The 14,327-nt window shown below is 32.8% G+C and overlaps 1 protein-coding gene across 1 annotated transcript in view; it reads left to right on the top strand.

Moving 5' to 3' along the window:
• Positions 1–959: 959 nt before the first annotated feature.
• Cad86C (Cadherin 86C) overlaps positions 960–14,327 on the top strand; it is a 126,549-nt gene continuing 113,181 nt past the window's right edge. The window contains exon 1 of the mRNA XM_053756387.2: positions 960–1,175. The gene's annotated coding sequence lies outside the window, so the exon portion shown is untranslated. The remainder of the gene's footprint in view (positions 1,176–14,327) is intronic.

Here is a 14,327-nt window from a genome sequence, read left to right as displayed (position 1 = left end):
TATACTTGATACAATTTAAACCTTTGACCTCGGCGCATCCGGCGGTCGGCTATTTCCAGACACTGATATTTATGTGAAAACCTTTATACGGTGATGTTTATGGTCGACTTGTCTTTTTAAAGCCACATAATCCGACCACGACAAAAAGTAGTGAAATTTCGACGTAACTTACACGGACAATGCGCAGTGTAAACAATTTTCTCCGTTTCTGATATCTTTTTAGTGGTTGTTGATATCATGTTTTAGTGATATTTATTTCCTTTGAGGAATTTGTAAAAGTTACGTTTCAAAATTGGCAACTGACAATGCATCAGTGATTTTTATTGGGTTCCTGGTAACATGCTTGCTGTCTCTGTTCAGGTAACCCGCATACTTGTTTGCAACTATATATATATTTATAAAATATCACTTTTTTAAACTAAAAATCACTAAAAGTTTGTTAGTTATGAAATGAACGAAATATATAAGTACTTCAAACTGTGTAGTTATTGATTAAATATAAAGATAATAAATATAAAGATGTTTATTAAACTTTTTTAGACCTTAAAATAATTGATATAAAATCTAAATATGCTAACAAAAAATATGTTAAATTTACACTAACTTAAAGATGAATTCAATTAAAATTTTAAAGTTATCGATTTTAAATAGGTTTACAATAAAAATAATACTCCATTTCAATTAACTATTAAAAACAACAACAATAATCGATGAACGTATTTTTTCTTGATTGAAACTATCTATTATAGGTCTACACAACATGACCTAACTTTTGGATTATACAACAAACCATAGCATTTTGATCAAAAAACACGACGCTTATTAAACTGTAAAGCATTTGACCTATACATTTAGTTTCGCCATTACCTCCAGGGCTTCGACCAGCGGGCGGGCAAGTCCTCAAGCCGGTAGCCCTGGGCCGGTTCTCTCGTGTCCGCGAACCCAAGCCACCAACCACTAGTATGGCACCGGCCCACTACGCAAACGGTCGCGTCGCTCACTCGCGCGCTTAGTTCCTCAAACTGTGTGGACTCTGTGACTGTGTTTAGTATTGTATAGACGGTGCTCCAGGGGTGTGTGGGGTGAGAGGGAGATTTGGAGGCTGAGCGAAAGTGTGGAGGCGAGCGCCCTCTTTGCAACTGATAACTGGCTTTCGTAATAGTTGCGTGATAACAGTAAGTACTCTGATTTAGTTGTAACTGGTTTTCTTTGTCTCTCGTTGGAAATTGCTTAATTGGGTATTAGTATTATTGTGCAGGGCCATTTTAGAAGCTGGTTGTTATGAAACAATCATGTTTGAGTTCATATTGGCGCCTAGAAGATTTAATACCACGAATATATCGCTCGATTATTTTTTGTACTCTATCTCTTTACAGAATTTTTATAGTTATTTTTATGTATGGGAACTTAAATTTGCCCTATCGCGTTAACGTAATGTTTGTTTACAATTTGAAGTTATTTCAAGTTTTAAGTTGCTCTCAAGTCTGGCTTTTCTGTTAATGACGTGTTTCCGTTCGGAACTTTTATGCATGTGGTAACCTTCGTAATGTTTGTGGTTAAGTTTAGTTTAAGCATGCAGATACTTGAAAGTAATTTATATTATGTGGTAACGTAATAATTATGTATGATTTTAAATTGGAATGTAATGCGATAGGTACAAAATAGGTAAAAAATATAAATTTAAATTGATGCGTTTATTTATTAACAAAACTTTTTGTAAATATTTTAATTGTAGTTAAATTTATGCTTACCTCATTTTATAATTTTACATGGATATTATTTTTATCATTACTACACATGAGTTAGATTGATATACAAACTCATGTGGCACAAGTAGGATTCGAACCTGGCATAGGACCTTTTGATCCACAGGCAGGCTTTTAACCATTACACCACCGCCGCGTATTAATATAAGGATCACATTAATTATGTACTTTACTTGCAGATTGAAAAACAAGATTCTTTCATAATTACAACTTGCTGGCCCTATTACCTCTTAGAAGAGACATAGCATATCCCTTGATAGGCTTTAATAACCTTAATCCTATATCTCAGTGGTAATTGAATCGTCTTGCGTAATTTTTACGCAATATCAGTATTAGAATTATTCCGATTTCCACGGAGCCATCCACGAGCAAACATAAAGTTTGTCACTTTGGGTTAAAAGAGGAACTTTTGATAATTTAAAAGAGTTACTGTGAAGCCATTATAAGGTTCTAAATATACATAATAATATTATAAATGCCTAAAATCAAAATCTGTCTGTCTATCTGTTTGTCTGTGTCCCTTTCACGGCTAAACCCCTGGACCGATTTAAATGAACTTTGGCATGCATGTAGTTAAAGACTCCCGTACAAACATAGGCTACTTTAATAAAAAAATTAACCCCCAAATGACTAAAATGGGGGGTGACATTACACGCAAGCGAAGTGGGGGAAAAGCTCGTCTCATTATAATTTAAGTTCATTACTTTCTAACAACTTATCATATTCGAGGTTTTTCCAGTTGCCTCGTCCACGTGAATTACCCACGGGAATAGTTTTTCAGGCATAAATACCCACACATCTTTATCCATATATTTCACTTATTAAAAAATACTATTTAAAAAATATTATAACGGTGCGGTATAAGATAAAATTTGAAATGGTATCATAGGCAACTTACTATCGCATTTATAATAATTACTCAGAAAGTTTAGAAGGAATAAGATTTGATCAGGTCAAATTTTGCAAAATTTGTACTTGTATCTAAGCTGGTTTCATTTTATATCTTGACAGTAAAACAATTTTTTAACACAAAGAGAATGTCTCAGTGCACGCAGTTTAGTAGTCAACCTACGTAAAAGCCATCTATTGTTGTGATAAGTACTTACTTACGTACTTACAGATCGTCGTTTAGATTCCCTGTTGTGGCACGATCTTATGTCGATGCCGGATGGGGCCTAGATGCTATTTGTCATGATATCCTATTGGGATAATACTGTACTATTTGTGGATATATAGGTTAGATAAACGATTACTTAGTTGCCGATAGTAGACTTAAGTTAAAAAAAATTCGTTCTGGTAAATGATTATAATTATCATCACGTTTTAAACCGATGTCATCGTGATTTTTACTCGTGACGTCTTTTTGATAATCATATAGTGATTATAGTATATAGTTTTTTTTTTCAATCTTTTAAACCCACCCGAAACACATCTTATTTTTATAAAGAGATAAGCGTTAATTTGTGAGTTTGTATGTTTGAGGCGGGTATAATCTCCGAAACTAGCGAACCGATTTCAAAAGTTATTTCACCATGAAAAAGGTACATTATCCAAGATTGCTATAGGCTATATATTTTATCTTAAAATTCCTACGGGAGCGAAGCACCGGGCAACATCTAGTTTCTAAATAAATTGTAACTTGAAAAATGTTAAAAGTGGCACAAAAGACGCCAAAAGTGTATCCACTTTATTTGTAAGTTTGTGTATTTAAAAAGTGTTATAAAAGATATTGAAAATATATTTTAAATGCTGATTGGCGTATGTACACAAGAGATAAATTTGTTTTGTAATAAATGTTATACATTTCAATGAAAATGATGTATCAATGGCGGCATTATTTAGAACACCCGCTGAGTGGACACGTCCAGAAGAAGTTTATATCTAGACAATTCTTTTAAAACATATACGAGTATATTTGTGTGAATGTCTTAAATTTATTTTTATCACTACTCTCGTCTCTACTTCTCATCTAAGCATTTTCTTGGTTTCTACTTTCTACTTTGGTTTCCACTTTAGCCAAGCGTCGGAGCCTAAGGACTACATTCCACTTGTTCCTGTCAAATTCGTACGATCTTCGGCATCTTTAGTTGAATTAACTTGAATCTTGACCTTATATTGCCATATAATTACGGGGGATACGATAAATCATACTGATTTATTAGTACCGTATCATTAAATAAGTCTCTTCTAACAAATTTATTAAAAGTAACATGTCATTACTTAAGACATATAAAAATTAATTAAAAATATATATTAACTTGCGAAAGGCTATAACATAGATACTGTAGTCTATCTAGACTCGTTAGCTAAACGGCTGCACGGCTAAATAGCTTTTATAATCATACTGACATAATTGACAGCAACATAGCGGCTTTAATATGTTACGGCAGATATTACGCAAAACTGTAATATTTCTGATACAAGCACAAAACTTAGAATAATTAGACCTCGTTAATGCTTTAACGTGACGAGTGAAGCACCGAAGCACGTGATAGCAGCACAAAATCATGCGTTGTTTTCTTCTGTAGTGAGTGGATGGCAAATATGTGAATTGATAGTCTCATGTCCACGTGTCCATAAACGAGACTTAAGATATATTGACGTGCAATCTGTATTTCTCATTACAATGTAAACACAATGTGGCTTTGGTTGTGTGTGTATAAGCTTCGAGAAAATTTAAGTTGGACTAATATGAGATTCGAACATCAATACTTGATTATTAATATAGTTCCATCTAATGTAATGTTGTAAGTTTTTTAGTATTTTATCAAATTCCGTTTTCGATCCGTCTACGATAAGTAGGAATAGTAACAACCATAAATGTATAGACGATACTAAACTGTAAATGCATATTTATATAGCAGTTTATTAATTATCTACCTGTTCATAGACTATACACTCGTAATAATGATTATAAAGCGGCGGCTCATCATATGAATAACTGGCCACTGTGTACTTTATTATTTATGCTCTTTTCAATTATGTCATAATTATAGGTACTTACCTAATAATAATTAATAAATTAAAGAATATTGCTTGAAAGAAACATACTTTTTTACAGGTTTATTCTATATATTTATTATAAAAGATACTCACAGCACTTACTATTGCCCAACACTATAAAAATATTATAAAAAATGTCGACATAGGCAGATGAGCGAGCAAGTCGTTGAGTAGCGGCATTAGCTTTCTTTGATTGCTTGCAACAGTTTGTCATCCAAATCTACTGTAAAAAGTTGTCTGGTTAAAAACGCGTTTTATGTCCATATTATCTTTATCCATACTATTCTATTTAATAAATATATAAATATGAAAGTGTACTTTATTTGGTTTTCTTTTACTACAAAACGGATCTCTTTTTTTTGGGAGATATGAGGGCTTTGTGGTATGACATAGATTACTATTGTCCTGAACAAAGCAGGCGGTTATAGTTTAAATATAATCTTCTCAAAAAAGTTCCTGCCAATGAAGTGGTCAAAGGTCGACAAAATCTCGTAAACCATTTAATTCCCCTATAAAATTTAATCAACATGTCTGTTGATAGTTTGCAGGATTTAACTTAACGGTATTTATGTAGGTTCGAATAAATCATTAGTCTTATTGCGAACGTGAAGCAATTGAGTCATTTATTTGAAGAATGAATCCAAGTACGAATTATGACAATTATACAGACAACACCATTATTTTTTTCTTCCTTTATATCTGTGGGATAAATTACAAAAGTTTATTTATTAGATTTCAAAAACATTTTTTTACACAAATTGTAATGTCCATAAAAAATATACTAAAAATACACGTCATTAACGGGATAAATTATATTAAGGCTAGTGTAAGTATTAAGTATTCACATTACCAACAGATTTTGATTACAATACGAAGTTAAAAAAAATTAGGTTCTACTTTTTTACAAGCACAATGTAAAATAATTACATCAGCCTAACGATATGGATAAATATTTGAAAACATAGGTATCTGGTTTTCTTAAAAGTGGTATTTTACATGCGCACGCGCAGCGCGTTGATGTCTTTTCTAACAATAGGTTTGATATTTTTTTCTTGGTCTCCCACTTTTTCTGTAACTATATTCGTTTTTTATGTAAAAATAAATACAAAAATGATAACAGAACTTATAGATTATTCAAACCGATACCTATTAATTGTTTAATTGCACTATGTGGGTGTTTATGGGCTATAAGGCTGCACTGATAAAGCGGACAACCGCTGACCCTTGAGCTATTTAGAAATAGAGCCTTAATTAGACCATTTATGCACAATAATTAAACCCTTATAATAGTTGGGAATGTGTTTTATGGTAATCACAAAATTTTACGATACCAATTTCAATGACCCTTTGTAATTTCATCCAATTCTATTTTCCCCAGAACTATACTTACGACTGCTACTTTGTTGACTGGAAGAAATCCCTTGCACGGATAAGTCCGCCTTTGTCGTCTCTTTTTTTACTGCTTTTTTAAAAATGTTTTCGTTGTGCAATAAAGAGTTTAGAAATAAACAAATTAACTAGTAACTAAGTAGGTATTATATTAGGTAAATATTATATTTTTAAACTAATATTAAAAACATATTATTTCGTTCGTCAAAATATTTAGTTAAATGGATATTTTGACTGTTTGAGTTTGCAATTTATTTAATGCAAAAAAATCAATTTATTAAAGTACAAAGCGGACTCAAAAATATATCTAACATCCAACCTTTGGATCATACAAAAAATTGCTATGTAGATGCAACATAAATATACATAAACTGAAATACAAATAATACGATATATTAGACTACATACACAGTTATTTTTTATTTACTGTATAATACAATTTTTTGCAATATAATCAGTACAATAACTTTCAAATCAAATTATCAGTCAAATAAGAACGAAAAGTTTCGACTTTCCATACTAATTTCGCTCAGCTGATGACCCAATTTGTATTACTTTGTCATATTTTGACATCGATATCTTTAGATATATCGATTTAATTTCATCATCCGTACCAGGTCACAAAATTGGTGGAGTGTAAAAAAATACCCTGTACAATTATGTACAAAGTACAATATATTATAGTTTATTTTTAACAAAATCAGTTCAGTGTCCTATTTTGGTTAACAATTTATCAATGCCCCACATTTGTTTGTGTTAGTTGGACAACGTGACTTCACGTAATAAAGATTTGTCGATAGCAGTCGGCTAAAAGTGGGTTGCACCATTCAACTTTGACGTTAATATTAACCTGCGGAGAAAAACGCAAAGTACACCATTTTGTCTACAACTCAGCGGTGGCGCGCAAGTCAAAGTCAACGTCAAAGTTGACTAGTGCAACTCACCCTAAGCTTGATTTTTGCGTACAGACCGGTCAACTAGGCTAATAATATCAAAGTTACTAAGATCTAGGTCGGAATGTACTCTTGATAATAAATTTAGACCTCTAGGGCTTTATTTATAACGATCTAAGGTTCAATTTCACGAAACTGACCACGATTTTAGGCGTACATTTCCATTATTCATGTCCAATTGTTTTGTTGAAGGAAAATGGTTAGTTGACTCATTTAAAGAAAGGCAACTGGCTGGCCACTGATTGCATAGATTTATGAACTGATAACGACACAGTTTGATTTATTTCATTCATTATTTTGTATCAAATGCTGCTTTGAGAGAAGAAAGGGTTATTGTCGGTTGATTTTTCATTTTAAAATAGTTATGTACAAAGAGTTGAACTAAGCACTTTGAATTAAAATGCATCGATATATTATTAATAAATTAACTTAAATTTTATTTAAGTATTTTCATCCCAAGATGTAAATAACTTATTCATAAGTAAATAGCGGCCGGTCCCGGTTTTAGATTAGTATAAACTTGAGTTTGAATTCATTATTAGGATAATACTAAACTATAACGACAGAAGGGAAAATTTATAAAAAACCAAGTGCTATACCGCGAATTTTTTGAATAAACAGTTAGCGTTTTAAATGAGTTTAAAATACATTTGTTTTATTACTCTTTCCGAGATTTTACTCCTGTAGGATTGCTAATAAATAAATATTATAATTTTGAAAGTCAGGATTTGTGTAGATTGTTAACTCTATCAGAAAAAATGTACTAGACGGATTTCGACAAAATTAAGTATAAAGAGAATCAATAACAACAATCTCAATCCCCACGAAAGCAAAGTTTTGGGTCGAGCTAGATTCATAAAAAATATATACGAGTATAGCCAAAGTAAGTAGAAGCCATTTAAGGTGATGCCATCACGCATTTAGTAATTGATTTATTTCAGTTAAATATTTAAAAGTTTCAGTTAAATATTAGGCCAAGGTTTAGCATTTAAATAACGTCAATTACTAAATGCCCTACTAGCCTGTTTCTAGAAACGTATGATGTGTTACAGTTTTCATTCGAAAACCAATAATGATTGACATTGTCCTTGTACACATGACACGCTAAGCGATCAATACAGACAGACGAACTTGATTCATATTGAATTTTAACAATCCGGTTACACGTGTCATTTCATATTATCATGTGACATCAACATATCATTAAATTAAGTTTTATACTATCTATAACATATACTAACTACTACAAATTTCGATTTTCGTCTGAACTTATAAAATATGAATCAAAAGTGAATCAAAATATACATCCATTGTGTACTTTTAAAGATCTGAGCATACATAGGGACAGACAGCGGGAAGCGACTTTGTATGTAGTGATGAATCAATCAAGAAATGGCGCATATCTTGCTATTAACCTTATAGACATTCACCATGACACTTCTACAAAAGACACAGATACCAGCTATAGTTATATAGTTAATTTTAATGATAAAATATTATACATATTATAAAGCGCCAGTTTCAATATTCACGTCACTGATAAAATCTTCTCGTAAACCCTTGTCTTAGGTGAGGGACAAACGCGGCAAATTATTACAGCGAGACGCGATAAGGGAATTTTAAAAGTTAGTCGATTTTTACTTGTTGCCTATAATGTCATCGCCGTTATCTCTCGTACTCGCACTGCATAGGGCTGTATATCGTCGCCAGTTAGGGCGTCGGGTAAATCGTACCGTAGCGTAACCTTCGCCCCAGTGATCACGCGAATGCTTCGCGACGTACACGACTTCACCCTATCAGTCAGAAAGACAAGACATTCTGTATTTAGCTGGGGAATTAAATGGATAACGCTTGAATGGAGTTACTGTTACTCAAGGCGAATTATATTATTGTCCGTCTCCTAAAAATGTAAGCTTACGATGAGATGATCTCAAGTGTTCTTATTTTTATATAACATTGAGTTAGCCCCAAAGTAAGTTCGAAACTTGTGTTATGGGATACTAACTCAAGGATACCATATAATATATAAATGAAAAAGATCATTTTCCATGTTGACCTGACTGGGGATCGAACCCGCGCCCTCCAGTGTAGCAGTCCGACAAATTACGTAGGCAACAAATATCTAGTCATGCCATTTTCAGTTCTGACTGATGAGGCAAATTACAAATACTTCTGACTTGACTTCGCTAAAAAAGAATACGCATATTACAATAGTCTGGATAAATGACGATGAAAAAGAACGTGCGAAATGGGGAAGCCATTATACTTAGGAAGGAACGGTTAGTTGGTCCCGACGTGATACGGCTCAAGAAATTAACGCTAGACGTTATATTATGTTTATAGCCAAATAAAATATGCACTTCCATTTAGGGCCTACTTCACCACTTGCTGATAAAGTATGTTACAGTCTAGTAGACATCGAATAGATTAGACAGCGTTAAAAATGTTGTTACAGAAGTTTCGTAAAGGGAAAATTTGCAAATAACTTTAGGCAGATTTATCTAACAGTAGGTTATCTTTCAGATTACAATATCATATTTCATCAAAGATGGGAAGCCCTTCCCGTGTACTAATTTACACCCTAACAAAACCTAAAAACTTTCTATCGTTCCTCCCCAAGGAATCGCCCGCCGCGTTCATGTCATAACTTCTTGCTATCAGAAGCCAACGCCACATATATATCCAATGATTACAGCGCAATACTAGATCAGCTCCTTAATCTATATTTTCATGTATAATATAATCATGATTGTAATCTGTTTTGTATGCTATTAAATAAATAAATAAATCACATCAGTGTCATTTCCTGCAAGGCTACACACGGCTTACAAAAACCCTTTGTGGAAATGACCTAGGTCATTTATAGCTGATTCATAGCGTCATTTTGCGTCACTCGTGAATAATGAAAATGGCCTTTATATTCAGTGAAATGGTTTTGTGATGACGTCATTTTCATAGGTTTGACCTTATCAGGTTGAGTTATTACGTGAAGTGGTTATCAAGATAGGTGGCGCTAGTGAGTCAGTACTAGCCATTTGAAATTTGAATTTAAGTAGCACTACTTTTTTACTGAATTATAGTTAAAACACTGTTTCCTCTATAGGGTTCTTTACAGGTATATGTGCATGATGTAAAGCAATTGTGTTTAATAATTCCTCCATAGATTAATAATTACGCAGGATTATTTCAAACAAATATTATTATATAATTTATTTATATTAGTTTTATTTATATTAGGACAAATCAGACAGATTGAGCTAGCCCCAATGTAAGTTAAGACTTGTGTTATGGGATACTAACTCAACGATACTATATTTTATAACAAATACATAATATAGATAAACATCCAAGACCCGGGCCAATCGGAAAAAGACCATTTCCCATCATGACCCGACCGGGGATCGAACCGGGACCTCTCGGTTCAGTGGCAAGAACTTTACCACTGCGCCACTGAGGTCGTCGAATATATTATATAATATTTTCAAGTATTTCATTATAAAGCCATGTATTTAATTATATGTGACTACGGATGCTTTAAAAATTTAGATTTAATTTAATATAGAAAAAATCAAGTATAAAACAGTCCAGAAAAATCTACTTCAATATTAAAATATTGTGTAGCGCGATTATTTAAAAAAAAATATATATCATAAACTCTGATAATCATTACTTTCGTCTCTAAAAATGTGGCTTGCGAAACGCCTAACTTGAAACACCATGTTCAAAGATCTTTATTACACAGAACACCAGAAGCATTGAATAATACGGCAACCACGACCAACGCCATTATGCCTTTAGCGTCAACAAACCAATAAAAAATATGGTGAATATCCACTAGTTGATACACGAAGCGCTACTAACGAGTTTCCTTGCATTTGTTATTCTTGGGATAGATGCTATAAAAGTGTAAACGATGGTTGGAGAAGTTTAAAATTCTATACGTTAGATCATGAAAGGCATTGCACCCAGTCAAATAATGACCATCGGTCGCCAACCCTCGCTGCTGTGGTGATTGACCGCGCAAAATGTACCATTATAATATCACAAGGAGAATGTGGTTAATCCATTATTAATTCTATGTTTTGGTGTTTCTTGAACGTCATTGTTGTATTGGGACTGATTTTTTTTACGGAATTTTAACTTTTCGGAATTAGGATTTTAACTTTTACGGAATTTTAACACTTTTTTCTAATTTTAAACAGCCTTAAACTTAATGACATCATTACATTCGCATTTATAATATTATTATTATTGTATAATGCGTGGGCCTTCTACCCGAAACCTGGGGCACGACACAAAAAGCGCGTAAAAATTTGTGCCTAACGACCGGACCCAAATTCAAGTCATATTGTTTACATAATGGATTTGTTTATTGGGCACCTACAAATATCAATAAAAATTAGATTATTCCATATTTCCACACTAACAATATAAATACGAAAGTCTGTATGTCACGCTTTCACAGCTAAACCGCTAGGCCAATTTTGTGAAATTTGGGATAGATTATATAGAGCCGAGGCTGTCGCTGAGTTACGGCCAACAGCTATATAAATAAATGTATTTGCCATGTGAAATCCAAGCATTTATATACATAACAAAGTACTTATAAATCCTTAATAACTGGATTTGAATACATCAGCCGATTGACACTGATTGATTGACAGTCGTGGTAGCCATTTATTTAGTGCTTATCCTATGCACTTAACTACGCCTGTTTTTGGCTGAATTCGCATTTATACTCAAATATCCCTTTGAATATGAATTGAATTTCTTGATATTATAATCCGTAGAAGGTTAAAGGTAATTTAGTGTTTTATTATACGAAAAATGTGTAAAAAAAATTGACAACCATATTTTTTTATTTAAACATACAAAATCAGCTTAGCTTGGTGGCGCCACTAATATTTCCGAGACAACCTATTATTATGCAATAGATATGATATGAATAATACATTAATGTTTTGTCACTCAACACTAGGTATATATTCGCCTACCGCTATGATCTGTCTAGTTACAGACAAATTTACATTGAAATGTTTTGATTTATTGGTTGTGTTAACTTCGGCTGTGTTTAAAAAAATGACAACCAAAATTAAAGTTTCCATGGAAGCTTCTTCTGCGAAGCGAAAATTAATATAATATGTAGGTAATATATGATTTTGTGTTGAATTTATATATTTATTTTGAACTATCAAATTATTCTTTTTCCTCATCAAGTCGACTGTTCTAATTGCAACATATTGTAAATTGAAAAAAAAAACGGAATAAATTTCGCTATTTTTTTATTTATTTCCCTATAAAATTGGAACATTTCTAGAACCTTTGTTATATCGCACTTAATGATAAAACTGATCAAAAAGTTTCATTACTCTTGTAATTTTAAACACTATGTCATGCCAAGTCAGTCTCCGGCAGTCGCGCCGACAGACGGTCACATAGTCATATAGATATAATGAAAACACTATATTATCACATTAGGTGGCGACTGCGCGGCGTCTCCTGTTTATTTCTGCTAAGTTTAGTTAAAGCGGGTTCACACGCTGGTACATTTTAGACGTTGCTAATTAAAATAGGGCTACGGCGATCAAGGGTCAAAGGCAGGTCAGGGAATAAGGGGAGTAATAATTGGAATCAGTTATACATAGTATTATAAATGCGAGTTTGTGAGCATTTGTGTATGTATATATGTATTTATGTATGTTACTCTTTCACTCAAAATTTACTAATCGTATTGGAAATTTGGGTAAAATATAACCTGTAATAAAACATAAGGTTTTAACCCAAAATCTCCACAGGAGTGAAGACCCCTGGTGAAGATTGTTTTAAAAATACGTGGTCTGAAAACTTATTCTTACGTTTACGATTTTCTGATAAGATTTAGGATTTATCACTTAACTTCGGATGTATACCTCTATAAATTAATATACGATTTGAGATAGTTAAATCGGGTCTTTTGAAAATAGGAAATTATTATATTTATGTTTATATTTTTTGTTTTTTTTTTTAATACACGCGTCTTAAAATTCTCGTAAAAGTCTTTCAAGAGAATTTAAAGACTTGAAATATGTCTAACATCACCTTAAGTTTAGATTACAGCAGAGTCGACTTATAAATCATTCTCAGACCATAAAAGGCATCGTTGGAAAATCGCCGACGGCGCAGCAATGAGAACACACATCATACATATTATGTTGTTGATAAATACTTGTCATTTTATTTACTCATGTGCGGCGAAACGGGGCGCGTACGTGCACTGAATGAACACTGCATGATCATCGATTTTATATTGATAGTTCTTATATACTTAAGTAATAAAAATAGAAGCATCTATCTATGGGAACATGCAACTTTGGTACAAGGTTGCCATTGTAAGGCCATAATGTGATGCAGTATTCAACCGAAACAGGTTAGATATTCCATTTTAATGATGCAAGTCGCTTAGGTAAATTGACAGTTAGTTGTCATCCATAATATGGTCAGAAGATTGTGTGTTACTAAAATAGATGTTTGCATCAAGAAGATTTTTCTAAAAATAATATACTTTTACCCTTTTCCTAAAGTTTATTTTCCTACAAATAAATAAAGTTATTTTCTTTTGTTTAAGTAAATTATTTTATTTTATTTGAAGTTCAAATTCCTACAGTTTAGTCGTGGGAGTGAACTGTTTTGTATCTTTAATATCATCGGCCTTTAAAAATACAGCGCAAAGTTGTTATGAGACTCATATAGTGATAGTGTCAAATACCAATCTACCTACACATACATTCCTACCAGTTACAGAGTTACCAGTCTACACAGACGACCTCGGTGGCGCAGTGGTAAAGTGTTTGCCACTGAACCGAGAGGTCCCGGGTTCGATCCCCGGTCGGTTTTTCTGATTGGCCCGGGTCTTGGATGTTTATCTATCGAACTCGGACTCGTAAATAACGTAAACTGAGTGACGCCATTTTGAAACAGAAAAATCAGAAGGAAAAAAAACAAATTAATGACGGTTAACGAAACACAAATACATGTGTAAATAGCTGTATAAATTTGAATTTGGAATTCCTAACCAAAGAGGAGAATTTTGTGATTAAAGTTGCCAGTACAACAAAACGCCAATTTCACATGTAAGGACCTAATAAATAAAGTATATTTATTAAAACTGTAGAAGAACTTTTTGAACCAAGTCACAACATTGTATCCTATTTAAGATATTGGGGATAACTTTTAGTTT

This window comes from Plodia interpunctella, chromosome 16, assembly GCF_027563975.2.
Source record: "Plodia interpunctella isolate USDA-ARS_2022_Savannah chromosome 16, ilPloInte3.2, whole genome shotgun sequence".
In the NCBI taxonomy this organism is placed as follows: domain Eukaryota; kingdom Metazoa; phylum Arthropoda; class Insecta; order Lepidoptera; family Pyralidae; genus Plodia; species Plodia interpunctella.
Note: the sequence above shows the minus strand (reverse complement) of the source record. Positions and strands in the feature narration are given on the sequence as shown.